This window comes from Lissotriton helveticus, chromosome 8 (genome assembly GCF_964261635.1).
Source record: "Lissotriton helveticus chromosome 8, aLisHel1.1, whole genome shotgun sequence".
Classification (NCBI taxonomy): domain Eukaryota; kingdom Metazoa; phylum Chordata; class Amphibia; order Caudata; family Salamandridae; genus Lissotriton; species Lissotriton helveticus.
In genome coordinates this window covers 40,199,687-40,214,629 of record NC_136069.1, presented here as the reverse complement: position 1 = coordinate 40,214,629, position 14,943 = coordinate 40,199,687, and the positions used below count along the sequence as shown (strand labels likewise).

At 46.3% G+C, this 14,943-nt stretch overlaps 1 long non-coding RNA gene across 1 annotated transcript in view; it reads left to right on the top strand.

The window, feature by feature from the left end:
- LOC144771451 (uncharacterized) overlaps positions 1-14,943 on the top strand; it is a 219,546-nt gene that overhangs the window by 166,496 nt on the left and 38,107 nt on the right. The window contains exon 3 of the long non-coding RNA XR_013599284.1: positions 14,460-14,513. This is a non-coding gene — a long non-coding RNA (uncharacterized LOC144771451). The remainder of the gene's footprint in view (positions 1-14,459; positions 14,514-14,943) is intronic.

Below are 14,943 nucleotides of genomic sequence, written 5' to 3'. Positions count from 1 at the left end.
TTTTTCGTTGCTTTCTTTTCTTGCTAAGCATAATTATAAGGTTTCACGGAAAAAGTTACAATATTGTAGACCAAAGGTGACCTACCTCGGTCATCTTTTGTCTAAGGAGGGCCGTGCACTGACATCAGACCGAATCCAAGCAGTCCTAGATACACCAGTCCCTTGCACGCAGAAGGAGGTCCGCGCATTCATAGGGTTGACATCTTTTTGTAGGCAATGGATACTAGGATTTTCACACATTGTTAAACCCTTGTTAGCACTGTTGTCCAAATCTACACCGATTCCCATTGAATGGACAGATGAATGTCAGAATGCTTTCGAACAATTGAGACAAGCTCTTTGTTCCGCACCAGTGTTAGGTACCCCTGATTACACGAAGATCTTTACATTGTATGTCCACGAGAAAGATGGGTGCGCATTGTCAGTTTTAGTGCAGACACACGGAGATAAACAGAGACCTTGTGCGTACTTCTCGGCGGTACTCGACCCTGTGGCTCGAGGACTGCCTGGATGTTTTCGAGCAGTTGCAGCAACAGCAGTAGCTATACAACAAAGTGAGGGAATAGTTTTGTCACACAAACTGTTGGTGTTAGTTCCCCATGCGGTAGATGCTTTACTGAATCAAACGAAAACACAGCATCTAACTAGTGCCCGTTTAACAGGATATGAGCTAACCCTGTTGGCGCCACATATCACACTGAAGCGATGTGCTACTTTGAACCTCGCCACTTTATTGCCATATCCTGTTGCTGAGACCCAGAAGGAAGAACAACATGACTGTGTTTTTCTGACTGAGGAACAGACAAAGGGTCGTATCGATTTGCAGGATACGCCACTTTCAGAAGTGGATGGAGAACTGTGGGTTGATGGGTCGTGTTTAAAGTTACCAGATGGCACGACTTCCGCGGCTTATGCGATCACGACACTCAAGACAGTGGTAGAAACAGCACGAATACCGCAGAAATCGGCTCAAGCAGCTGAATTGATAGCTCTAACGAAAGCCTGTGAATTAAGTGCTGGTTTATGTGTGAACATCTACACTGACAGCCGTTACGCTTTTGGAGTAGTGCACGATTTTGGCCTACTCTGGAAGGAACGAGGGTTTCTGACCTCCCATGGAGTACACATTATGCATGGAGAACTGGTACGTGATCTCCTGAATGCACTATTATGTCCAAAGAAAGTGGCGATAATCAAATGTAGTGCCCATAAGAAAGTGACAGACAAAGTAGGAGCAGGAAACGCTTTTGCAGACCGCATAGCGAGAGAGACTGCCATGTTACAAAATGTCTCTCCCATGTATGTGGTGAAATCGCAAGCTGAGCGGTGGCATGATGCTAGAGAAGAAATACTAGATATACAGAAATCAGCATCTGAAGCAGAACTTGCACTTTGGTCAACAGAGGGAGTGTTAGATGATGAGGGTTGCTGGCGTAGCAAGGATATGGAGAGATGGAAATTACCTGCTGCGTATTTACAAGCAATGGTTCAAATGACGCATGGGTTGGCACATGTTGGAGCTCTTGCAATTACTAAATTGCTTACACGAATTTGGGAGCATCCTGAGATTGCTAGTACGGCTAAGAGAGTAGTACAAACCTGTCTGATTTGCTTACAGCACAATCCTGGGAAAGGGACTTATACTCCTAAAGGAGGGTTTGTTCCACCTACTGCACCATTCGAAGTACTGCAAATGGATTACATCCAGCTGGAGCGCTGTAATAACCTCAAGTATGTCTTAGTGGTGGTGTGGGCCTTTAGCAAATGGATTGAGGCTTACCCCACGAAAGATAATACAGCATTAACAACAGCTAAGGTGTTACTGAAAGAGTACTTCCCGCGTTATGGTGTTTGTACATTTTTGTGGAATGATAATGGTCCTCATTTTGTTGGGAAAGTAGTGGAGTATGTCCTGAAAGGATTGGGAACTAAGCAAAAATTCCACGCTGTATTCCACCCGCAATCAGCAGGTCTAGTGGAAAGGTACAATGCAACTCTGAAGCTGAAGCTAGCAAAGATCGTGACATCCACGTCTTTGAAATGGACGGACGCTTTGCCTTTGGCATTGCTGTCTATTAGATCAGTGCCACATTCCCGATCTGGCCTCACACCTTATGAAGTGGTGTTTGGAAGGCCTATGAATATTTGGGGAGTTCCTAAGCCTCGATTGATACATGATGTGCCTTGTATAATGATGAACGATTATTTGGCACGATTAACAAATGATTTATTTTCTATTCATCAACAGGTTCGAGAAGCGCTCCCCGACAATTCCACTGGAGAGGCTCACGATCTCCGTCCTGGGGACCACGTTATGGTCCGCGTATTCAAGAGAACTAGCAGTTTGGAGCCGAGGTGGCGTGGCCCTGAACAGGTGCTGCTAGCAACACAAACGGCTGTGCGCGTCACGAACAAGAAGCGGTGGATACACTCAACGCACTGCCGACGTGTCTCTCCGGATCTGGTGAACCCTACAGTTTTGTCTGACTACCGAGACATCTTGGACGCGGAGAGGAGCCCAGCTGTTACGTCTCATGAGTCGGAGGGAGCCTTCCCGGACCACACTATTTCTGATGGAGTAAAGTATAATCTACGTCCAAGGAAATAATTTTTTTTTCTCATTTTTGAACTGGTTAGTTACCGTTCTGAGGTTTGTGAAAACGGAAGCCGGGAATATCAAGGGGGGGGGTCAGTTCTGTCCAGTGTAGCGACACCCGTCTTGAATCCCGGAGAAGACACCAGCGGCAGCCTCAGTCCTCAGCACAAATTTTTATTTTTCTAGTTTGATTTCTTGAGTTTGTTCTTGTACTATGGCACCTATGACATTGAGAAAGGGCAGAATTTTGGGTGCAGTTCTCTTTGCTACGATAATAGTGGTAATAGCAGTAATAGCTTGGACTATAGAAAGACTATTTCCTGCACGGGACTATTTACTGCCTACCACTCCAAATCCTTCTGAACATTTCCATTTTACCTTACCTTATCATGAAAAGAGACATAAACAGACCTATTTGAATAACAGTTTCATTCAAATTTTGCATCACACGCACAATATGACAAACATGTCCAATTGTTAGGTATGTGGGATGTTGCCTGGGTATCAAAAGAAAGGAGGAACTCCGCTTATTCCTCTTCCTTTTTCACACAATGGTTCATGTAATGCTTGGTACACTCTTCTTTTTACTCTGAGATGGCCAACAAAAGGTGGACTACTTTTCCGACTGAATAAACTTTGTTATAATGATCGAGATGGCTATCCACAAGCGGAAGGAACTAAATTTGAATGGGAAGAATATCGACCTGACAATGTATCTGCACCTCGTGTTTTCACCAATCAGAGACTTATAAATGCGTCTAATTTACACATGATTACAGTTGTTGAGACGAAAGCAGATCTTTGTGTGCGAAATAAAGGAACAATTCCAGTAAGGAAAAGTATATGTAATATCACCCTTACTTTTGATACGCCAAATGGTATCACTTTTGTGGCTTCGCATAATACCTATTTCATTTGTGGAAATAAGGGATATCATCGTCTTCCCCTTGGATGGTTAGGAGCTTGTTATATATCTTTTGTACTACCCCCTGTGTTTATTGCCCCACCTATGTATCATAACGATTTTGTACTATATCATGATTTCCTATTGAACAGAGTCAAGAGAACATTGGACCTTGAAACAATAGACCAAACGGATACCTCACTACAGCAATATGTAGACTTTAATTTAGGTCTATTTTCCTTCGTAGGTGCTGCATTAAACAGTAGAAAAATAAGACGGCTAACACGTGTTGTGGAAGCTGTTGCTAATGAAACTGCATTTGCTTTAGGGAACATAACTGAAGAACTTCAGATAGCTAGAATTATCACATTGCAGAACCGAATGGTCCTCGATGTAATGTTAGCAGACCGTGGGGGTACATGCCGCATTATCGGTAGTAGTTGTTGTGTTTACCTTCCAGATAACTCACCTTCTGTATACGGAGCTATCTCTAAGTTACATAAAATTGCTGCCGAAATACACCCAGAAAATGGGACTTGGACATTCTCCACGTGGTTCTGGACTCTATTTAGCACTTGGGGTTGGAAATTATTGACTGCATTGTGTATAATTATTGGGATACTGTTTTTTCTTTGTTTATGTATCCAATGCGGCCCTACCCTGTGTTCTGTATGTATTACAGCTTGTATCCCATCTCAACGCACCATTGCTAAGCATGAACGCATGCTTAATGCTGAAATAATTAACATAATGGATATTGACATCAGCAATGAATATCCTGATTACACGCATTATGAGGTAGCTTCAGCTAAATGCTAAAAGGGTCGTATGTCGTAATTTGGCAGTATCTGAATTAGCATTTAGCTCAGCTACATGTTTCTCCTTCCTAAAGTTGACCAAAATATGCGGGAGCCATTTTGTATTCACTGGCTTCCATTTTGTATGAGCATACTGCCTCGTGGTCAGCACGTTTCTTCGTCCGTCCTCGATACCATTGGTCATTTGCTTTGCCCAGCAACAGGCTATTCTTAGTACTGGTCAAGCACACACATGCGCATTGAATAACTGACTGGTCATCTCTTAGGAATGTCTGCCAAACTGACCAGTAGGGCTAAACTCCTCCCACACGTTAGCCGTGTTCCAAAAATGCCCTTATATGTACCTAAAGCTGTTCAAGTTATACCGCCTATTCTTTTTATTGCTGTTAAAGTGTATAAAAGAGGTACTACACCGATGTTCGGTGTGATACTTCTTGCATTGCCGAAGGGTGCTGTAGGATTGTACCACCACCCCATGGGGTCTTAATAAACTTGTCTTTTGTATTTTCAGTTTCCGTGCCAACTTCTGTTTTAAGGTGTTCGTAAGTTTAGCAGAGTATGTAGGCCTGAATGAACCCGACACCACAATCTCACGGCCCTGGGCTCCGGTGAGTTATGGAGAGCCCCGGGGCCGCCACCAAGGAAGAGAGAAGCGCTGCCGCATCCTGAAGAGGAGTCCCCCGCGCCGGAGCCCGGTGAGTGAGGGCTGGGTGGGGGATTGAGCTACTGGGCGCTCCCGCTCCCGGAGGGAGCTGGTTCTCCTTTGGGGCACCAGAGCAAGGTACCAGGTCTGAGCAGCCCGTCTGGCAGTGGGCCGCTCCAACGTTCGGCCCCCATTGTTTTAGAGCCACGAAGGCTCCACCGATGCCCCCTGTGTTCCTTTGTGGAGAGGGGGGCGTCCGGGCACATTGCCGGTGCCCGCCCCCCGCCCCAGTGGTGCTAGCTTCATTTTGGGGGGTCTAAGAGGGTAGAGTGGTCCCGGGTTGCAACGGGCCGCTCCCCCCCCCCCAGCGGGCAGCATTGTTTCTCAAGCCCACGAGGCTCAAAGGGGGCAGTTTATTTCTAGAGCCCACGAGGCTCCACGCACACGGGGGCATTTGTTTTCGCTCCCACGTTGTCCCGCAGTCATTTTTGTATGTAGAGCCTGAGAGGCTCCAGGGGACATAGTTGTTCATTTCTTTCAAGCCCACGGGGCTCCAACAGTTGGCACAGTTTTGCCTCAGGGCCCTATGTGTTTTTAGAGCCTAGAGGGCTCCAAACCTATGGCACAGTTCTGTCCTAAGGGCCAGTGAGGGCCCCTGTCGCAGTTTGATCCACAGCTGCCCAGCAAGTAGTGGGCAGCTGCTCCGTTTAGGTCTTCTTTATAGGGACATGTACTTTGCCTCTAGCAGTGAGACACACTCCTTCATCCCTACCTTGGCCGTCCACAGCTGCGCAGCACTTAGTGCCAGCTGCAGCTTTTAGGCCCTATTCTTGTCCCTCAGCTGCCCAGCAAGTAGTGGGCAGCTGCTACGGTTAGGTTTTGGCGCAGTGGCGCAACCTGGACCCTAATGTGATTTATGTGCTAAAAGTGATTTATGTGCTAATGCTTTGGGTGGTAGGAAATGTACTGTGTGTAGTATTTTTTGCGCACCCTGTGTTTGATGCCTCTAGATATGGTTTATGTATAGGAGGTTATTTTACCTGTTTAGGTTTGTGGTAGGAAGATTATACTTCCCTGTGTGAGTTACGCCCCCTAGTGTAAGGTTTTACTTAGGTGGGGAGAGTCTAATGTAGTTAGTCTGATGGGATACGGTGTATGATGGATTAAATGGCACAGACTGTTGCAAAGTACAGTGATTTACCAGTGGTTACTGGTTGTGTTCTACCATGATTATTTGGTGCTACAATTATTCTATGTTCTAAGTGCTATTTCTACAAAGTGCTATTTCTACAAAGTGCTAGTTCTACCAAGTGCTTATTCCTGACAGTGGTCCATGTGGCCCTGTTCTGTGTACATAATCCCTTGTAAATATTGCCCGTGCCAGTTGGCACACTGTACATCATGTGATTATTATTCTAATGTGTTGTGATAATACAAAGGCTATTTTTATATAAGCTTGTGTGGAGTTCCTTTTGTGGGGGGCCTGGGATGTTGTTGCTGGTGGGTGCATGCGCAAATGCTTTACACATCGCCTCCGAAATAAGCCTGACTGCTTGTGCCAAGCTACCAAGGGGGTGAGCAGGGGTTATCTTGGCGGGTGACTTCCTTGCCCTGACGTAGAATGGTGGTTTCTGCCTGGGTTTGGCGCAAGCCTTAGCCAACTAGAAATAGCCATTTCTAACACTGTCCAGCTGGGTGTAGAGGAGGTGAGGCCTGTTCAGGGTGTGTGTTGGAGGTGATCCCTGTCCTAGTTTGGGGCAGAGGAGGCCAGGCCTGTCTAGGGCTTTGCAGAAGAGGTGACACCTTTCCAGGGCTGTGCAGAGGAGGTGAGGCCTGTCCATGGGGGAGCAGAGGAGGTGAGGCCTATCCACGGATGCAGAGGAGGTGAGGCCTGTCCATGGGGGTGCAGACGAAGTGAGGATTGTCCAGGGCCTGCAGGGGAGTGGTGGCTTGTCTAGGGGTTACAGAAGCTGTGAGGCCTGTAAATAGGGGTGCAGAGGAGATGAGGCCTGTCCTGCCCAGGTGGTTCAGAGGAGGTAAGACCTATCCATGGGAGTGCAGAGGAGGGTGGGCTGTCCAGAGGGTGCACAGGAGTTGAGGGCAGTCCATGTGGTGCAGAAGAGGTGAGGCCTATCGGGGAGGGGATGCCAAGGTAGTGAGGACTATCTAGGGATGCAAAGGAGGTGAAGCCTGTCCAGGGGGTTTCGGAGGAGGTGAAGCCTGTCTAGGGGGTTGGAGAGGAGGTGAGGCCAGTCCAGGAGTTGCAGAGGAGGTGAGGCCTGTCCAGGGGGTGCAGAGGTGGGGAGGCACTACGCTCCGCATTACTACCGAGACTGGAGATGGTGGGTTTTCAGGGCAAAGTGCTTGCTTGGTTTTATCCTTTTAAAGAGCACACACAAGCGGTGAGATTAGCTAGATTCAGATCAACCCCTAAGATGATCGCCACAGGACCCAACAGGGACAGGATTTGAGCCACAATCTTTCTAACTTTACATAGCTTCCTTGGCTAGTATGCTCAAGTATTTCGATATCCCCTCTACATGATGATATACAAATCATTAGATTAGGAGACAAAATGCCTGATCGAGTCATTCCGTATCACCCCTACTCGATGATCACAAATCAATAGATTAGAAGAAAATACGCCTGATCGAGTCATTTGATTTCACCTCTACTCGATGCTACACAAATCATTAGGTTGGAAGATAATGCGCCTGATCGAGTAATTGGATTTCACCCCTACTCGATGATACACAAATCATTAGATTAGGAGACAATACGCCTGATCGAGTCTCTCAATATCACCTCTACTCGTCGAATCACAAATCATTAGATTAGAAGATAATACACCTGATCGAGTCTCTTAATATCACCTCTAGTCGATGATACACAAATCATTAGATTAGAGGACAATACAGGTAAGCCGCCTCCAGGAAGTTACTGATTGGAGGAGCTTAAACTCTCTGGTGCTAAACAGTCAAAAACCTGAAACAGTGGTATTCGGAATCAGAGCCTCACGGGCACAAGAGTGCTGGTCGGTGTTGTTGGGAGATCTGCCAGTCCCATCCCATCTGGTCAGCAACCTAGGAGCTTGGGTGGACTCTCTTCTGTTCTAAAAAAGGATGCATTCAAATCACCTGCTCTATAGGCTTCCGACTGCTGAAGGTCATCAGAAAAATACTTCACTTCATCCCTGCTTCATCTAGGAGGGATCTGGTTCTGGGCCTGGTCCTATCGAGAGTGGATTCCTGCATCTCTTGTACGTAGGCATATCTAAATATCTCCTACATGGGTTGCATCTACTACAGTGCACAGCAGCTGGGCTGAGTCTGGACTTAAAGGAATCTACGTCGATCTCCAACAAACTGGTCTAATGGCACTGGCTTCCTGTCTTGAAAAGATGTCAAGATTCAAGATTTTAATTTTGCGCGGTTAATAAAAACCATTGCAATGGAAATGCACTGATACATCTTACATCATCAAAGGCAGGGCTGAGCAGACCATCACGTTTAAAACACATTTTCAGACAAGGCAATCTTATACAATAGTCATAGTCCCAGATTAAAACATCAGAATCAAAGATAAAATGATATTCTGACTCAGTGAAGTGGGAAAGATGTCAATTTAAAGCACTTTATGTTATAAAGTCTCTACAATCGAGGCCAGCATTCTTTGTGCCTCACCTGAGATATCCCACCATGCTTGTCCCTAAATTCAGGAAAACCAGAATAGGAGGCTGTTCTCTGTGATGATGGCAAATCCCAACCTTGAGATAATTGTAAGTCTACGATTAGATCTAAGGAGATGGTGTTTCAAGGATACAGGGGAGTGGGTACTGGCCGTAAAAGCCCTTTCGGGGATTGTGTGTCCGATTTTTCCCCGTGCACAAATCTCGAATCCTAAAACGTATTGACGTATGTCTCGACTCGTGAGGCCACCAGAACTTTCGTTTGAGTAAGTCTTCAGTCTTTTGTACACCTTTATGTCTAGCCAGAGGATCGTCATGACACTCATACATTGCTCTGTTACGAAGGTCTTCAGTGGGTAAAAACAGTGTTTGATCTTGGTAAGGCAACCCATCTCGAACCATTCGTCTGGGGTCTTCAGCGACCCAGTCTTCGATTTCCATTTCATTCATAGAGCATCGAATTTGTTCTTCCAAAGATACTGGTGAAATGTTTCCTATGATTTTGTCTTGAGGTATGATCAGCTGATTGTCACTATTCTTCTTTTGGTTATCTGTATCCAACCTGGGTAATGCATCAGCTTTACCATTCTTTGAACCCCGTCTGTAGGTTATAACGAAGTCATAGTCTGCAAAGTAAAGCGACCAATGAAGTTTGCGAGGGGTAAGGGTCTGAGCAGATCTTAGGAACTTCAAATTCTGGTAGTCAGTAAATACTGTCACTGTGTGTTTTGCACCCATCAAATAGTGCCTCCAGTCCTTGAATGCAACCTTGATGGCTAGAAGTTCTTTTTCCGTGATGGTGTAGTTACATTCTGCTGGCTTCAACTTATGAGAGCGGTAAGCTACCGGATGCAATTGTCCTGTTTGCTTATGCCTCTGAGAAAGTATTCCTCCGGTGGCAAACTCTGAAGAATCTGTCTCAAGATAAAAAGGTTCAGTATGATCTGCATGAAGCAATACCGGTGCAGTGGTGAAACTTTTTTGAAGCGAATCAAAAGCTTCCTCCACTTCTTCTGACCATTTGAAAGTTACTCCCTTCTTCAATAATCGAGTCAACGGTAGAATCTTCTGGGAGAAGTCCTGTATAAATCTTCTATAGAAGTTTGCGAACCCGATAAAGCTCTGAACCTCCTTGATGGTTGAAGGGGACTTCCATTCGGTTACTGCTTTCACCTTCTGTTCATCCATAGTAATCCCAGAGGATGACAATACAAATCCCAAAAATTCCAGAGTCAGTGTTGAATGTACCTTTCTCTAACTTAGCATACAGAGAATTTTCTTGTAAGCGTTGGAGCACAGCTCGTACTTGCATGTGATGCTCTTCGTCTGTGTTTGAGTAGATTAGAATACCGTCTATGTACACAATTGCACATGTGTCGATAAAATCACCTAATTCATCTTTGATGAAGTAGTGTAACGCTGCTGGAGCATTGCACGAGCCGTACGGTATCACAAGGTATTCATAGAGTCTGTACTTGGTCCTGAAGGTTGTCTTCCACTCATCACCTTCCAGAAGTCTGACCAAGTAGTAGGCGCCACGCAAATCTAACTTGGTGTAAATCTTGGTTAGGTTAGGCTGATTTGTAAAGCACAACAGCTGCCCCAGCAAAGGGGAGTCCCGGTGCTAAGAGCAATAAAAGGCCACTGACAGCAAAGAGTCCATCAAAACAAGCAAAAAGAGAGGCCCGAGAAACTACCACACCTAGAGGGATGGGAAAAGATGAGTTTTGTCAGGTAGTTGTCCATACTCCGTAAATGTAAACAAGAAGAGCATTCCACAGCTTAGCTGCTAGGATGCGAAAAGCCGGGGAGTTCAGGACACTAAACGCAAAACAGAGAGATTTAAGCTCCACCCGTTTTGCCACTGGCAGCCTGTGGAGCTGACGAATGGCAGTGGAGGTGGAGCAGCGGCGAGGCAGGCCTAGAAGAATTCTGGCGGCCACATTTTGGACTCTCTGTAGAGTCACAATCTCCATCTTGTTGGTCCCCAAATATAGCAAGCTGGCATAGTCCAGTCTCGACAGCACGGATGTCTGGACAATCATCTGTTGGATGGAGGGGTCGAAAAAAAACGAGCAGAGGTTTAAGCCCGTGCAGGATGCCAAAGCATGTCGCCGCTACCTTCTTAGTCTGGGATTGAAAACTCAAGGCCGAATCCACCCAGACCCCAAGGTTCTTTACCACCTGTTTAGGGTTGGGTGCAGGGCCCAAGGTAGTGGGCCACCACTGTTCACTCCACAGCTCCCGGTCTTTCCCGACCAGCAAGACCTCAGACTTGCTGGAGTTGAGCTGGAGACAGTCAGCCGTCATCCACCCTGCGACGTCCGCTAGACCACTCCGGAATTTTGCAGCGTCATTCAAACAGTCATCGGAGAGGGCGACAACTAGTTGCGTGTCATCGGCATGTGACACTATAGTCAACCCTCTCTTCTTGGCTACCTCAGCTAGGGGCTGAACATACAGGTTGAAAAGCGTTGGACTCAACGCCGAGCCCTGCTGCACTCCCTGTTTGATAGGATGGGATCTGGAGGTGAAGGGAGGGGCCGATACGTGAAAGGACCACGCCAAAAGAAAGGAGATAAACCAGTCCAGGGCGCAGCCTATTATGCCAGCCTCCTTCAACCTCTGTATCAAAATCTGGTGAGAGACCGTATCAAATGCGGCACTAAGATCAAATAGGATTAGTGCCGAAGTGCGTCCCTCATCCAGTGCTGCTCTTAGTTGTTCGGTCGCAGATAAGAGGGTAGACTCTGTGCTCAGACCCAGGTGAAACTTGCACTGGGAGGAGTCCAGTAAGTTATTGTCCTCCAAGTAGCCTGACAAGATGGAGTTGACATATGCTTCGGAGATCTTAGTCGACCAAGGAAGTAGGGAAATAGGGCGAAAGGTTTCTGGTTTTGCTCGGTCAAGGGTGGGCTTCTTTAATAGTGGCATTACCCTGGCCTGGTTCCATGACCTGCAAACCTTGGCCATTGACAAAGACATGTTTATGACCTGGCTCAGAGGTGTTAGTAGCACAGGGAGCAGTCTTATCAACTGGTCAGGCTTCATAGGGTCAGCCGGGGAGCCAGATTCAATCTTACATCAAAGTACATGTAGCACACCCTCGGTAATTGGCGGGAAAGTGGTCAGTGTGTGAGTAGCAGGGGGTGCAACCCCAGGGTCTGGGCCCGTGATGACCTGAGGGAATGTTTTGTAGATGTTATCCACCTTATTTATAAAGAAGGCGGGGAGGTCCTCACAATGTTTGTCGGACTTGAGGGCGGACATCACCGATGCCCCAGCATTTTTAAGGTTTTTAAAAATAGAGAAAATCCTTTTGGAAGGGTTGTGACTGTTTTTTATGTCCTTAGCAAAATGTGCTGCCCTTGCCTTCTGGACGGCCCTATGATAGTTCTTAATGGCTGACTGATAGCAGCTCTCCAGTAAGGGATCAAAGTCTCGCCTCCATGCCCTCTCCATTCGTTTGCATGCTTTACGCATATTGGAAAGGTTGGTGTTGTACCATGGGTTATTTTTAATACTCCTACATCTGGATTCTTTTGCAGGGATCAAATCATCCAGAGGATGTCGTAGCCAGTCTAGCAGTGCTTTACTGGCAGCATCTGGATCTTCCTGCCAGCTGGGCACACTCGACGAATGGATGGAAGTAAGGTGATCAAATTTTAGCTTGTGACAGGGGCGCCGGAGCAAGAACTTCTGGGAGGATTTTCGAGAGGGCATGACCCCAGACATTGACATACGGATCAGATAGTGATCAGACCAACATATCGGGAAAGGGTTTGAGACAGAGAAGCATAGGAGGTTGGAGAAGACAAGGTCAACAAGATGTCCAGCAGAATGAGTGGTGCCGTGTACCAGGTGGTGTAGCTGGCAGGCCACTAGGTCAGCTAAGAAATTAGCTGCTTCTAGGTCGTGGGCTTGTCAAGATGCAGGTTTAAGTCACCAATGACAGAAAAGTTGGCATATCTCACAACCAGCGAGCCCACTGTGTCAACCAGTGCAGCCCTACATTCCTTCGAGGGGCCTGGGGGGGGATACACCAATAGGCCAGGCATGGTATAGTTGGAGTTAAAAGAGATCTCAAACTGACCACATTCACAGCCTATTACAGTTTCCTTGACAAATGTGCAGGTATAGCATGATTTAAACACAATTGCCACACCGCCGCCTCTGGTCTCCCGGTTGAGGTTAGTGATGTTATAGCCCGGGGGCAGTGCCAGCCCTGGTTCTGCCACCGTGTCAGGAGACAACCATGTCTCTGTCAGAAAAAGAGCATTGGGAGTTTCGTCACACAGCAGGTCATGCACATCTAGATAGTGTTTAACTAAAGACCGGCAATTGAAACTAAGCAGGTTGATATCCCGGCCGTGATCAGATGGATAGGTAGGAGGAAAAGACATGGGCATCCATGAGTTGAAGCCATTGCTTCTGCAGCAGAATGGACCCATGGGGAGACTGCAGAGGGAAGGACAGCAGGTTACTAGTTGGTTTGATGGATATAAGTTCCTCTCGAGAGTAGGAAAGCATTTTCCCCCCTAAACCGGTAGCATGGCTGGTGATGTCCAGGCGTGGACGGGGCAGATGGGCTTGCCATTTGGCGCACCAACGGTGGGCCAACGGCACGCCCGCCACACACGTCCATGGTCTGCTCATGCTTAAATGCCGGTAAAGTGAGCAGTTCCACCTCCTTCATCCCCGGAAATGCATCACCAGGAGGGTGATGATGCTGAGTAAAGTGACCGCCCTCCACAACAATCGGCAAATGCCGCGGTGGACCGGAGCGGGGAGAGTGAAAGTGCAGAACAGTCAGATAGGGAAATGGAAGTCAATTAGAGGTAAAAGAAAGCAAATCTAAAAAATGCCCCACGTATCCAATGCAATTTTTAAAAGAAGAACGCGGTTTGTTGGCTTCTTTTACTTGGTCTAGAAGTACGGAAATGAGAGGTAACGGGTATCGATTTTTTGTAGTCATCCTGTTTTTGGCTCAAGTCAATATAAGTCCTAAGATCTCCTCCCTTCTTGGGCAGGAAGAAGAGAGGAGAAGAAACCGGGGACTGTGATGGTCTGATAAATCCGTTCTCCAGGTGTTTCTTTATGTATTCTTTTAAATGCAGATTTTCCTTTAAAGATTGGAGTCTCTAAACTTGTCCCTGAAATTGGTGCTTCCAATCTACTGGCTAACTCTGCCGTTTTTTTCCTAGAGTTGACCATTTCTTGTCTAAGAATGTTGTTCTCTTCTCGAACAGCTTCACAGGTCCTAGTCCCTTTGGATGTTCACTAATATTTTACCCACATTCTTTAGGTCAAAACTTTCTGCCATTCTGCTCGGGTGCTAGTACCAACGTGGGCACTTCAATCTATAAGGATCAATTGACTCTTTAGTTTCCAAATAGCACAGAAGCAGAATGATGCCTAACACCCAATGCCCCTCTCAATACGTCCCCGTTAGGTTAGTAATTCCTTCGCAGCGCCTTGACGCCCACGGGCATAGTTGCGCTATATAAATCTCTATTCAATTCAATTCAAGTACCCTGGGGGGAAAGGGGATGTGGAGAGAGAAGAGACTGCCAAGTTGAGATTCCACTGGCTCATCTGCGTCTTTCTTCTTTCTGTAAACAGTTAACAACCATACAATTCTTAAGAACTGATTCCTTGCTAGAAAGATTTGTAAACTCTATTTGTGTTTAGATAACTTATCTTACCAGGAAATGACTTGGCTTTTGCCTCTCTTCTATGTGACTCTTGTAGTAGTAGAGGAAGTGTTGAAGAGGTTGAGTCTTAGGAATAATCTTTATTTTCTTTTGCAGGAAGAAGACGAAGAAGAAGAACTCCTTCCAACAATCTGCTTTGGAGGTGTCTTGGTAAGTGGAAACAAAATAGTGTCACAAAAGAATTGTTTTGGATATTATATGCATCGGGTTCTTTTAGTAAATACCAGGTAGGTAGAGGGAGAGGCCTCAAAGAACTAAATCCCTTTTCAATGACACTAACTATAGGTCTGAGAAATGAACGAGACGCTGTAATTCACTACGTGATAGATTTAATAAGACATTACTCTCTGAACCCAGAAACAATATCGAGGCAAGACGGAGTGTAGAAATTCACACTTGCGAATTACTTCGATAACACACAACAAGCGGTCTCCTCACAAGTATGCGTCAAACTGAATTTGGAGATTGAGCCTACACGAGGGAAAATGCTGGAATACTACTTCCCAGGAGAATGCGTATGAGTCTTTTAGAGAGCGAGTATGCATGAAGAAGTTTTACTAACCTTCAATATTGAAAGGCG